This window comes from Cetorhinus maximus, chromosome 10 (assembly GCF_964194155.1).
Source record: "Cetorhinus maximus chromosome 10, sCetMax3.hap1.1, whole genome shotgun sequence".
Classification (NCBI taxonomy): domain Eukaryota; kingdom Metazoa; phylum Chordata; class Chondrichthyes; order Lamniformes; family Cetorhinidae; genus Cetorhinus; species Cetorhinus maximus.
This window is the reverse complement of record NC_135888.1, coordinates 9536220-9548663: the sequence shown is the minus strand read 5'-3', so window position 1 is coordinate 9548663 and position 12444 is coordinate 9536220. Positions and strand designations below refer to the sequence as shown.

Here is a 12444-nt window from a genome sequence, read left to right as displayed (position 1 = left end):
TTATCTCCCTGAACAGGTAAACTTAGTTCTTCAAATCATGCCTTGTTAAAATTTACAACGAATATTTAAACCACAGGAAAATGTTAACCTTTCTTCAGCTCCACACGCAACTGCCATAAGGGGGAGACCTGACAGCAGTTAAGTCACTCTTTGCAGGGTACCTGGGTCTCTGGCCTACTCTTGTAACCACATTTATATGGATGGCCCAATTATGCCGTGGTCACTAATGAGCCCAGCACATGTTGCTGGTGCCATTGGAGGTCAGAGGCAAGTGGTTGGGTCTTTCCTTATTGGAGATGGCCACTGCCCAGCATCAATGTGGTGCAAATGTTACCTGCTATTTGTCAGTGCAGGCCTGGTTTTTATCCAGGTCCTGCTATAGTCTGGCATGGGACTTCAGTTTAAATTAACACTGGTGAGTCTATTTATGTTTCTTCAATTATATTTGATACACTGCACATGAAAACTTTTTTAAAAACACTGGTTTTGGGCAGCTGGCAAGAGCCTTACATGAAATGAATCGGAGTGGATTCTAAAGTTCCCAGTGGGTACAGGTGTACTTCAAACCATCACCCATCAATTAGTACTGATTTGGCAATCTTATTCAAATAAAGCATTCAGATTGGCAATGTAGGCACACAGAACTCATCCAGTAAAGAATTTCATAATGCTGGAAAATAAAGTACATTTAAAAAAATATTTAGAACTAGATGATTCCCCCTACATCTCCGAGACTTTATAAAGGGCTCTTAAGTAGGCATCTGTCCTTCACCAAAAAAAAAGTGTTCCACTATATTTATGATGCCACAAGTGTAATTTATAAATAATTCAAGAAGCCACAAATACACAAGCAGGTTGGCCTTAGGAAAGCGAGGAGAGATGCAATGATTGAAATACAAATCAGCAGCAGCTCTGTGTCAGCAACATGTCGGTTACAATGACCTTATGGAAAAGGCCATCCCACCCCTCAGTCAACTCAGCAGAAGTGAGGAGCAACATAAATTTTCCTTCACATTGAAATAAAAAGGTCCATATCCCACAGTATGAATAGTTATTAGAAGAGAGATTTCCTCTCGCATGCTATAGCAGTGACTTTAAGACACAAAAGCCCATTTGCAAAATAATTTCTTTTTTTTTGGAAAAATATACTTTATTCATAAAATATCTGAAAGAACGTCACAAAACATTTCACAATGGCCATCACAAAAAGTGCAATCATATTCCAGTTTTCCACGTAGATCATGAGGTGCTTTAATACAATCAATGAACATTACAGACATTTCAACATGGTCATTACAGACAGTCAGACAGTGGCAATGGTATTCAAGTTATCTACATAGATCATGTTGCACTCTGAGGTGCTTCAGTACAATTGTGACACATGTAGTTTTCACTGCATACATTCCTTGTGAGTCATACAGCCCGAGGAGTCTATACAATTCCCAGCTTCTCGGTGCACTGTGGCAGAAAGGTCTTAGACAGCGACCCTTCCCCATTGCGCCTTTGCGGCGGCTGCCCCAAGCTTTAGTGCGTCCTTCAGTACGTAGTCCTGGACTTTGGAATGTGCCAGTCTGCAACACTCGGTCGGGGACACTCTTTGCGCTGGGAGACCAACAAGTTTCGGGCAGACCAAAGAGCGTCTTTCACCGAGTTGATGATCCTCCAGCTGCAGTTGATGTTTGTCTCGGTGTGTGTCCCTGGGAACAGCCCGTAGAGCACAGAGTCCTGTGTCACAGAACCGCTCGGGATGAACCTCAACAAAAATCACTGCATCTCTCTCCAAACCTTCTTTGCAAAGGCACATTCCACAAGGAGGTGAACAATGGTTTCTTCCCCACCACAGCCACCACGAGGGCAGAGTGTGGAGGGGATGAGACTCTTGGTGTGTAGAAAGGATCTGAAGGGGAGGGCCTTTCTCACCACCAGCCAAGCTACGTCTTAGTGCTTGTTGGAAAGTTCTGGTGATGAGGCATTCTGCCAAATGACTTTGACAGTCTGCTCGGGGAACCATCCCACAGGGTCCACCCTCTCCTTTTCCCGCGGGGCCTCTAGGATGTTACGTGCCGACCACTGCCTGATGGACTTGTGGTCAAAGGTGTTTCTCTGCTTAAAATTTTCCACGAGGGACAGGTGGTACGGCACGGTCCAACTACTTGGAGCGTTCCGCGGCAGCGTGGCCAGACCCATCCTTCACAACACTGGGGACAGGTAGAACCTCAGCACGTAGTGACACTTGGTGTTTGCGTACTGAGGGTCTACGCACCGCTTGATGCAGCCACACACAAAGGTGGCCATCAGGACGAGGGCAGTGTTGGGCATGTTTTTTCCCCCTTTATCTAGAGGCTTGTACATCGCGTCCCTGCGGACACGATCCATTTTCGACCTCCAGATAAAGCGAAAGATGGGTCGGGTGATTGTCATCGTGCAGGAGTGTGGAATGGGCCAGACCTGCGCCACGTACAGCAACAGCGAGAGTGCCTCACACCTGATGACCAGGTTCTTACCCGCAATGGAGAGGGAGCGTCGCTCCCACATGCCCAGTTTCCTTCTCACCATAGACACTTGCTCCTTCCAGTTTCTAATGCACGCCTTGGTCCTTCCGAACCTTATCCCCAGCACCTTCAGGCAGTCTGGCCTGACGGTGAAGGGGACAAAGGATCGGTCAGCCCAGTTCCCAAAGAACATGGCCTCACCCTTCCCACGATTTACCTTGGCTCCCGAGGCCAGTTCAAACTGGCCACAGGTGTTGATCAGTCTGCGCACCGACAGCGGATCCGAGCACAAGATGGCAACATCGTCCATGTACAGGGAGGCTTTGACCTGAGTGCCTCCACTGTCTGGGATCGTCAGTCCTCTTATGTCCGGATCCTTCCTGATGGACTCTGCAAAGGGTTCTATGCAACACACAAACAGGACAGGGGAGAGAGGGCAGCCCTGCCTGACTCCAGATTTAATAGGAAAGCTATCAGATTCCCACCCATTGATTGAAACTGCACTGCTGATGTTAGTGTAGAGCAGTTGGATCCAGTGATAAAAACAAAAAACTACTGCGGATGCTGGGGCCCCAACTATGCCAGTCTCTTTATGGGGTATGTGGAACATTCCTTGTTCCAGTCCTACTCCGGCCCCCTCCCACAACTCTTTCTCCGGTACATCGATGATTACTTCGGTGCTGCTTCATGCTCTCGTCAGGACCTGGAAAAATTTATTAATTTTGCTTCCAATTTCCACCCCTCCATCATTTTCACATGGTCCATCTCTGACACTTCCCTTCCCTTCCTTGACCTCTCTGTCTCAATTTCTGGTGATAGACTGTCCACCAATATCCATTACAAGCCTACCAACTCCCACAGCTACCTCGACTACAGCAACTCACACCCCGCTTCCTGTAAGGACTCCATCCCATTCTCTCAGTTCCTTCGCCTCTGTTGCATCTGTTCTGATGATGCTCCCTTCAAAAACAGTTCCTCTGACATGTCTTCCTTCTTCCTTAACCGAGGTTTTCCACCCACGGTCGTTGACAGGGCCCTCAACCGTGTCTGGCCCATCTTCCGCGCATCCACCCTCACGCCTTCCTCTCCCTCCCAGAAACATGATAGGGTCCCCCTTGTCCTCACTTATCACCCCACCAGCCTCCGCATTCAAAGGATCATCCTCCGCCATTTCCGCCAACTCCAGCATGATGCCACTACCAAACACATCTTCCCTTCACTCCCCCTGGCGGTATTCCATAGGGATCGTTCCCTCCGGGACACCCTGGTCCACTCCTCCATCACCCCCTACTCCTCAACCCCCACCTATGGCACCTCCCCATGCCCACGCAAAAGATGCAACACCTGCCCCTTCACTTCCTCTCTCCTCACCATCCAAGGGCCCAAACACTCCTTTCAAGTGAAGCAGCATTTCACTTGCATTTCCCCTAACTTAGTCTACTGCATTCGTTGCTCCCAATGCAGTCTCCTCTACACTGGAGAGACCAAACGTAAACTGGGCGACTGCTTTGCAGAACACCTGCGGTCTGTCCGCAAGAAAGACCCAAACCTCCCTGTCGCTTGCCATTTTAACACTCCACCCTGCTCTCTTGCCCACATGTCTGTCCTTGGCTTGCTGCATTGTTCCAGTGAAGCCCAACGCAAACTGGAGGAACAGCACCTCATCTTCCGACTAGGCACTTTACAGCCTTCCGGACTGAATATTGAATTCAACAACTTTAGATCTTAAACTCCCTCCCCCATCCCCACCCCCTTCCTGTTTCTTCCCCCTCCCTTTTGTTTTTTTCCAATAATTTATATAGATTTTTCTTTTCCTACTATTTCCATTATTTTTAAATCTATACCTTTAATGACCTGTCAGTCTTTCCACCCCAGCCCCACTAGAGCTGTACCTTGAGTGTCCTGCCATCCATTCTTAATTAGCACATTCGTTTAGATAATATCACCATCTTTAACACCTCTTTGTTCCTTTGTCTGTGACATCTTTTGATTATCTGCTCCTATCACTGCTTGCTTGTCCCTACAACCATCCCCCACCACCCCCAACTTCTCTCCCCCCATCCCCACCCCCCCCACCACCTTAAACCAGCTTATATTTCACCCCTTTCCTAATTTTACTCAGTTCTGTTGAAGGGTCATGAGGACTTGAAACGTCAACTCTTTTCTTCTCCGGCGATGCTGCCAGACCTGCTGAGTTTTTCCAGGTAATTCTGTTTTTGAGTTGGATCCAGTTGTGGATTCCCTCCCCAAACCCCATTTTGGAGAGCACATCCACCATGTAGGTGTGCGATACTCTGCCACAGACCTTCTCCTGGTCCAGGCTGATGAGGCAGGTGTCCACACCCCTATCCTGTACATGGAAGACATAATCAACCGTCCAAGTAAGTACTGGATATATTGTTAATATAACCTGCAATTGTATGTGTAGTGAGGCACCTCAGAGTGCCATGTATTGTATTGCACTTTATGTAATGTCAAATTTGAACTGTTATGTAATGTGCTTTCACAAATTTTATGAATAAAGCATACTTTTAAAAAATAGAGGGAGAAGGAAAAAATGTACTGTATCTTGTGAAGTTCCCTCATTGCCAGACAAATTTACATCTCAAAATAAGTAAACGCAGACTTGCTTTAGCACCTGCCAATTTTTGCAATTAGACTAATAGTCATTTTGAACACGCTCGTTCTGCTTTACTGACAGTTTAACTTGTGCGCGATGAAAGTATTTTTTTAAAAAACAGGCAGGTTCTCGACTCCCAAACACCATCCAATGACGCCTACTGGAAGTGAACAAGTTACTGGATATGCAAATGATTTGCACCATGTACATTGGTCTTGACTGCTGCTCAAGCTGCCTGCTGGCACTCACAGTTGACGCTGACAAACAGTATTGGCGGATGGCAGGTGCCTGCGGAAGTGAACCCCAGCAAGTAATCAATGCCTTCTCTATGAAAGGAGTGATGAGAAATAAAAAGAATCCAGCCACTGGGATACAAAACCACAGAATAAAGTAAAACCTCCCAACATATATAATTATATCTTGAAACTGGCTCCAAAGATCTGCTTACACACTTTTGGAATATTACACCTACAAGGTCTACATTGCAACATTACAGGTGATTGCTATCATTTGAATCAGTTGAATACACAAGGAGGTAAGCAATTCACACAGTATTTCAGCCTCAAAAATCCAAGATCAATATTTTTTTTTTATTTTAGCTGTTTGGAGATGCTTAAAACTTAGAGCATCACCACCATTGGGTGAGTGCTTAACAAAGTTCAATTCCTGCAGCTAGCAAAAATAGTCTGTTTCAAACTTATATTAGTCTCTCTGAAGGTTTTACTTCCTATTGTAGGGCACCAAGTTCTCAATTATTCATTTTCTATTTCAACCCCTAATATCAAAGGTGAAAAAAACAATGATATGAGAGCACCAGACAATTCATTGCAGGCATCTTTACGGTTAGAACATAAGAGGTAGGAACAGGAATTGGCCACAGGGCCTCTCAAGCTTGATCTGCCATTCAATAAGATCATGACCAATTTTCTACATCAACTCCATTTTCCTGCCCAATCCCAAACCACTTGATTCTTTAGTGTGCAAAACTCTTATCGGTTTCAGCCTTGAATGTATGACTGAGCAACCACAGCGTTCTGGGGGCAGTGGCAGGGAGGGGTAGGGAGTTCAAAGATTCACAACACTCTGGGTGAAGAAATTTCTCCTCATCTCAGTCCTAAATGGTCCCGAAACAGTACACCAAGTTCTGGGCTCTCCAACCAGGGGAAACATCCTCTCAGCATCTACCCTGTTAAGGCCTCTAAGAATCATATACCTTTCAATAGGATCATCTCTGAGGCCCATTCTACTCAACATTTTCTCATACGACAACCCTCTCATCCCAGGTATTAATTTAGTGAACCTTCATGACACCCGTCCTCAGGCAGGTATATCCTTCCATAGGCAATGAGACTAAGGCTAAAAACAGCACTTCTGTTGTGATCCTCCATTTTAATTGCAGCAAGGCTTCTTAACTCTTACACTCTAATCCACTTGCAATAAAGACCCAACATACAAATTGCCTTCCAAATGCTTGCTGTACCTGCACATTAACTTTCATTGGGTTGTGCACACCCAAATCCCTCTGTATACCAACATTAACTAGTCTCTCACCTTTTAAAGAATATTCTTCCTCCCAAAGTGGGAAATGTCATATTTCCTCACATTATACTCTCTCTGCTAGCTTGTTGAGTTCACCGATCTTCCCTCCATCTCTTTGCAAGCTCAGTTTATTTTCCCAACAAGCTTCATATCGTTAACAATTTTGGATATGTTACACTCAGTCCCCTTCAGCATCAGCCATGATAAAGATAGTAAACAACTGAGTCTAAGTACAGGTTCTTTTGGCACCCCACTAGTTGCAAACTACCAACCCAAAAATAACCTGTTTATTCTTACTCCCTGTGTTCTATCCATTAACCAGTCCACAATTCAAGCTAATAAATTACCCCAATCCCATGAACCCTAATCTTCCACAACAATATCTTGTGCGGCACCTTTTTGAATGCCTTCCAAAAATCCAAGTGTACTACATCCACTGGTTCCCCCTTATCTACCCTCCACCTGCAACAATTTCTAATAGATCTGACAAACACTATTTCCCTTCTCTAGAAGGATTTGACTCTGCTTCATCATATTGGGATTTTCAAAGTGCCCACTTACCATCTCCCTATCAATAGGTCCAATCATTTTCCCTACTATTGATGTCAGGCTAACTGGCCTATGGTTCTGTTTTCTCTTTTTCTCCTTCCTTTCTTGAAAACCAAGATTGCATTTGTTATTTTGATCGCTATAGGGATTGTTCTAGAATCTAAGGAATTCTAGGAGTTCAAAGCCAATGCATGCACTATCCCTGCAGCACCTCCCTTAAAACCCAGGCCATCAGGTCCAAAAAATTTCTCCAGTAGTTGCCCATGTCAGTTATTTACATCAAATTAAGAACCTTTAGTCTTAATAACAGTTTATGCTTGCAGTCACTTACATGTTTTATATTCCCAGTAGAATGGAATGCCCAAGTATAATGAAAGAAGGTATGTGAAACACTATAAATCTCACCATCTTTGCTCTTTTATCACATTACTGTAGGATAGCATTTACATGCTTATGTATTGTGAGTGTTAAATGTACAGTATGTGGCCAGCAAATTATGCATTGTCAGCACTTGTTAAAGTCAATTTTCTATGATTCATTTAAATAGATAACACTGAGACAAGATAGGCATTCTAGCCACAGAGCAAACCCTTCTCAGCACTACCATTTCCTTTATACTTCTTGCCAATCTGAGCTAGGTAGGAATTAAGAATTTGGTATTTTGCCCAGTTTTATTTTCACAAAAGCCTCTTAGCTCATCCACAAAACATCTGTCCCAGCCCAACTGTATGTTAGTCACAATATGGAATTGTGCAAGTCTCCATAACAAAATTCTTAGAACAGTTTGACAAAATACTGGGAGGCTGTTTCCCTTGGATGCAGAGTCTACAACTTGGGGTCACAGACTCAGAATAAGGAGTCGGCCATTTTGGACTGAGATGAGGAGAATTTCTTTTCACTCAAAGGGCGGCGAATCTTTGAAATTCTCTATCCAGAGAGCGGGATGCTCATTCCTCGTGTATATTCAAGACAGGTCGATAGTTTTATTTTGGACACTGAAGGAAACAAGGGATATGGGGATAGTAGAGGAAAGTGGAGTTGAGGTCAAAGATCAGCTACCATCTTATTGATTGGAAAGCAAGCTGGATGGGCCGAAGGGCATACTGCTGGCCCATTTCTTGGGCATTACTGAATCAAGCACTTTGCAGAAATGTCAGCTCATCTGAAAGGATGGAAACCTATCTGGGAAGCAATCTCTTCCCATGCTATCCCAGCACTTCTGATGTCAGTCAGTGTGGCTGGACCACCTTAGCTTCAGCATCAGCTGCAGATGCAGAAAATACAGGAAGAAAATACAAACAGAAACATTCGAATGTGTGCCCATAAAGTTCGATGAGTTTTCAGGATCTACTTGGTTCCTGATATTCCCCGTGCTCCGCATTTTAAATCCTTTCCTGTTGCATTGTTTCCTTTCTCAGGGCTCAACTGATACTGAAATGGTTCTATTGTGCCATTTAAATAAAAAACCAACATGAAGAAATTTGGCCTCTTTATTCTTCGCATGCAGATAGGGCTTAATTGCTTGCCAGTAACTCTCCCAAATTCCAATTTTTGTGATCTCTTAAACAACAAAATAAAAACCCCACCCGTTTCACTGTGACGGGTCACACTGAAAATCAACTTCATTGGGCTGCTCCCTCTGTGGCTCTTTTTAAGTCACATCCCTGAGATGCTTGTTACGTTCAGCAATGTAACAACTATTCTGCTTAAAATGGCTACAGCTTTAAAATAAATTGTAGTTTCTTTGTTTAAGCACTCTTCTCGCTCGCATCATTTAATCTCCCCTTATTAAGAAAGCACTTCATCCCAGGCAGATTTAAATAGAAAAATATTCAAGCATTATATTGAAACATTCACTGCATGCACCGAATTTACGTGTGAGTTTTCTACAAACAGGACCCAGTGTGAACATGGTAAACTTTCTAGTTCCAGTATGTACAATTTTCACATATTAACGCCCACCATACAAGGCTAACAACGTGAAACGAAGTAAAACTGAATAAATACCAATTATAACATTAATCCATTTATAAACATTGACATTTCTAAAATGATCGTGGGGAACCGTGATTATTGTCATCCTAGTAAAATGATAATTGGACAGGTACGAAGATGTAACGCCCAGGACAATAGGTCTTTCTCTCATTATGGATGGAATATCACAATAGCACATACAGGGAAGCAAACTGCCTTATTCGTAAACAAACCAGGCATTACTTAGAGATTACACGGTGCACCCCACAAAAACGACAGGTGCAACCATTCCTGCCAAATGTTGCCATTGGCAAAGCAAAAATATAATCCGGCGTCCTGCGAAAAAAGATTGGATTCGCAATATTGAGGGGCGTTTCTCAGAATAGTAGATGGTCAGCAATTGTGACATCAGAGAAAGGAACTGCTAATATTTATAAACACCAAAATAAATACATACATACAAACATCGGTCTTGAATGTGGAGGGGAAAAAAAAATGAAGTGCACATTAAACCAATTGTAATCGGAATGAAGGGGGTTCATAAAATTCCCATTGGAAAAGCATACAGGACTTAACGATTCATTACAAGGGGAGGAGGCTGCTGATTAATTACACTGAAAAGATCACATACGCAGCGAGAATCCGATACAATGGGCGTGCAACCTGATGTAAATGTTACTTTTACATTCGCTAGAGTCAGGCGTGCGGTTCATACAGAGAGAGAGCGAGAGGGAGAGAGAGCGAAACTCTCACTCTGAGATCCTTTAAGCTCGTTATGTACAGCAACAACATCAATAACTTAAGAAAAAGATGTTACGTAAATTGTACTTCTGAAATGCCGTAACACTCAAAAGGTGTTGGATTTCTATTGGCCTATTGCACTTGAATAAATAAATTAAAAAAAGGAACAACTTTTGTTATACCAGCAATTTTTAAAACCCTACCCCCAAATCCCAGGACCCCCCCACCCCAAAAAAAGCCTATAGATACAAATACCCTTTGAAACCGGGATTATCACTGAAGTCCAGAGTTTCTCCTAACAAGGGAGGTCAAATATTTCGAAAGCTGAGGTTCAGCCCTCTCCGCCTCCTGAATATCGTGTATATATATATATATATATACACACACAGACAGACACAGTATCACCTCGTCCCATCATCTGCAATGAGAAATTACGGGACTAAATGGGAACCTTTGCACTGCTGAGTGTCACATTGCACTAATGTCATGTTTCCATTTTATTGTAATCAAATGCAACAAAATTGCTGCACTCTCGCCTTTTGCGAGTGAAAGCACTGCATGAGGGGTGGGAATAGAGAAAGGAGTCCAGGTATTTCATGCGGACTAGCCGCAATTCCAATTCTACCGTACATGCAATGCGCCCTGTGCAATCATATTTCCCTTGCCCGTTTCTGTTCGCACCCCTTTATTTTGCTAGCTCTAGACCAGCGACGCTGGAACTCACCGCTCCCTCTACTGTCACCGCAGTCTGTCATTCCACTGAACACTCTGCCTCGGGCACCTTTCGCATTCCGCTCAGCAGAAATAAAATTGCTGGTTGGCCAGTCTCTAAATGATCTTCCTCTGCAATAATCTCTCGCAGCCTCTGTTGTTTGCTGGTGCTACCAACGCATTGGTGCTCTGCGACCCATTGCTCAACATGGCAGGATTGAGTGTCTCTCGCAGACACTTGACACTCGCTCCAGCTGGCCAGTTCCCCCGCCCCCCCGCAACTTGACAACAGGAAGTGCAGGTAGATTGGCTGATCGACAGCGCCGCCTAACCAATGGCATGGGCCTGGACCTCCAACTCGTCCCCTGGATTGGCTCCACCGCTTCCCCCCCATCATTGACACGAAGAGGCGGGGTTCCATCCAGCCTTTGATCAGTGGAACAGGCTCCATTGCATCCTGGGGATTGTAGTTCAGCAAGGGAGCTATGAACTGCACAGTTAAAAAGGGAAAGTCAAGCAAATGTGAATCCTGTTCAAAGTGCAATTAAGGGGGTGAGCTGCTGTGCCAAAATTGCAACTTACCTATCCACCTGTAACTTTTATTTTATACGATTCTCTCAGGAAGGTCTATAAGGGTTATGGAGGCAAGGCAGGCAGATGGAGTCAAGATACAGCTCAGCCACGATCTATTTGAAAGGCAGGATAGACTAGATGGGCTGAATAGCCTTCTCCTGTTCCTATGTCACGACTAGGCAATTGTCTAGTTTGTCACCTCTAAGGAGAGGTGGCTTGGAAACCCTTTCAAACATAAAAAAAACCCAAAAAAGTTACACATGGTAACATGCAAGACAATTTGACTGTTGGAGAGAGGTTTATATTTTACACCAATCACTTGTATTATTAACAGATTAGCTGCAGAATTTAATTGTGCGAATCAAAAATACTTGGAAACATTTTGATTTTTGATGCTACCTTTCATTCCTATTCTGGAAAGTAGCTGAACCTTGAACAGATCATTAAAACACAGAATATTGAGGGGTGGGGTTGTACAAGCCCAGTCAATGCAACCTGTCCTCATAATTTAACCCTCTCAGTCCTGGTTTTGGTGAACCTCCAAACCAATATATCCTTCCTGAAGTACATTGTTTTAATTGATGAGATTTCATCTGAATGCACTAAGTCGATTGAAAACCCATCATTTTACTTCCATTTTTTCTTGCTCTAGAGGAGGAGGACAATGACTCACATTGGTCTGTGATGGTACAGATACCAGCATCTTGCCATTATGTATATGTGAGGCCAGACAGTGAATATTGATGGGCTAGCTAGTAATGGGAAGATATCCCCAGGTGTTACTAGATAACAATCAGGAGCGGGGAGCCTGGACAATATTCTTTTACCCCTTCATAGCTGAAGGAGAGTATGGCTAACTTACAGCACACAAGCTGGCATTGGTTAACTTAGTTAGACAATGATCAGAGATGAACCTTACAGATGAGCTTGGCTCTTTATCACTTTACATTAACCCACAGAATTATCTTGGACCAATATCTTTCAATTTTTAATGTTCTGTTATTCAATTTCATTTTAGTTGTGTTCACCTTTTAAAAACAATTACAAACAAATAAGAAAATTCATAAAGAATCAAACCATTCTTGTATTTTTTTAAATTACCTTTTATGAGAGGAGAGCTGTAAATAGGTTTTCAAATCGATATAGTAGTGATATGATTCTTCAAACGGCATCACAAGCATGCAGAGTGATGCCATAAATATGAGTATTTGTACAGTTATTTACACATCAGGAATGGGTGGACAC

At 43.5% G+C, this 12444-nt stretch overlaps 1 protein-coding gene across 2 annotated transcripts in view; it reads right to left on the bottom strand.

Moving 5' to 3' along the window:
- Positions 1–10905, bottom strand: part of LOC144685438 (ras-specific guanine nucleotide-releasing factor RalGPS1-like) — a 911907-nt gene extending 901002 nt beyond the window's left edge. For both annotated transcript variants that reach the window (XM_078549928.1, XM_078549931.1), the window contains exon 1: positions 10640–10905. The gene's annotated coding sequence lies outside the window, so the exon portion shown is untranslated. The remainder of the gene's footprint in view (positions 1–10639) is intronic.
- Between the last annotated feature and the right edge of the window lie 1539 nt (positions 10906–12444).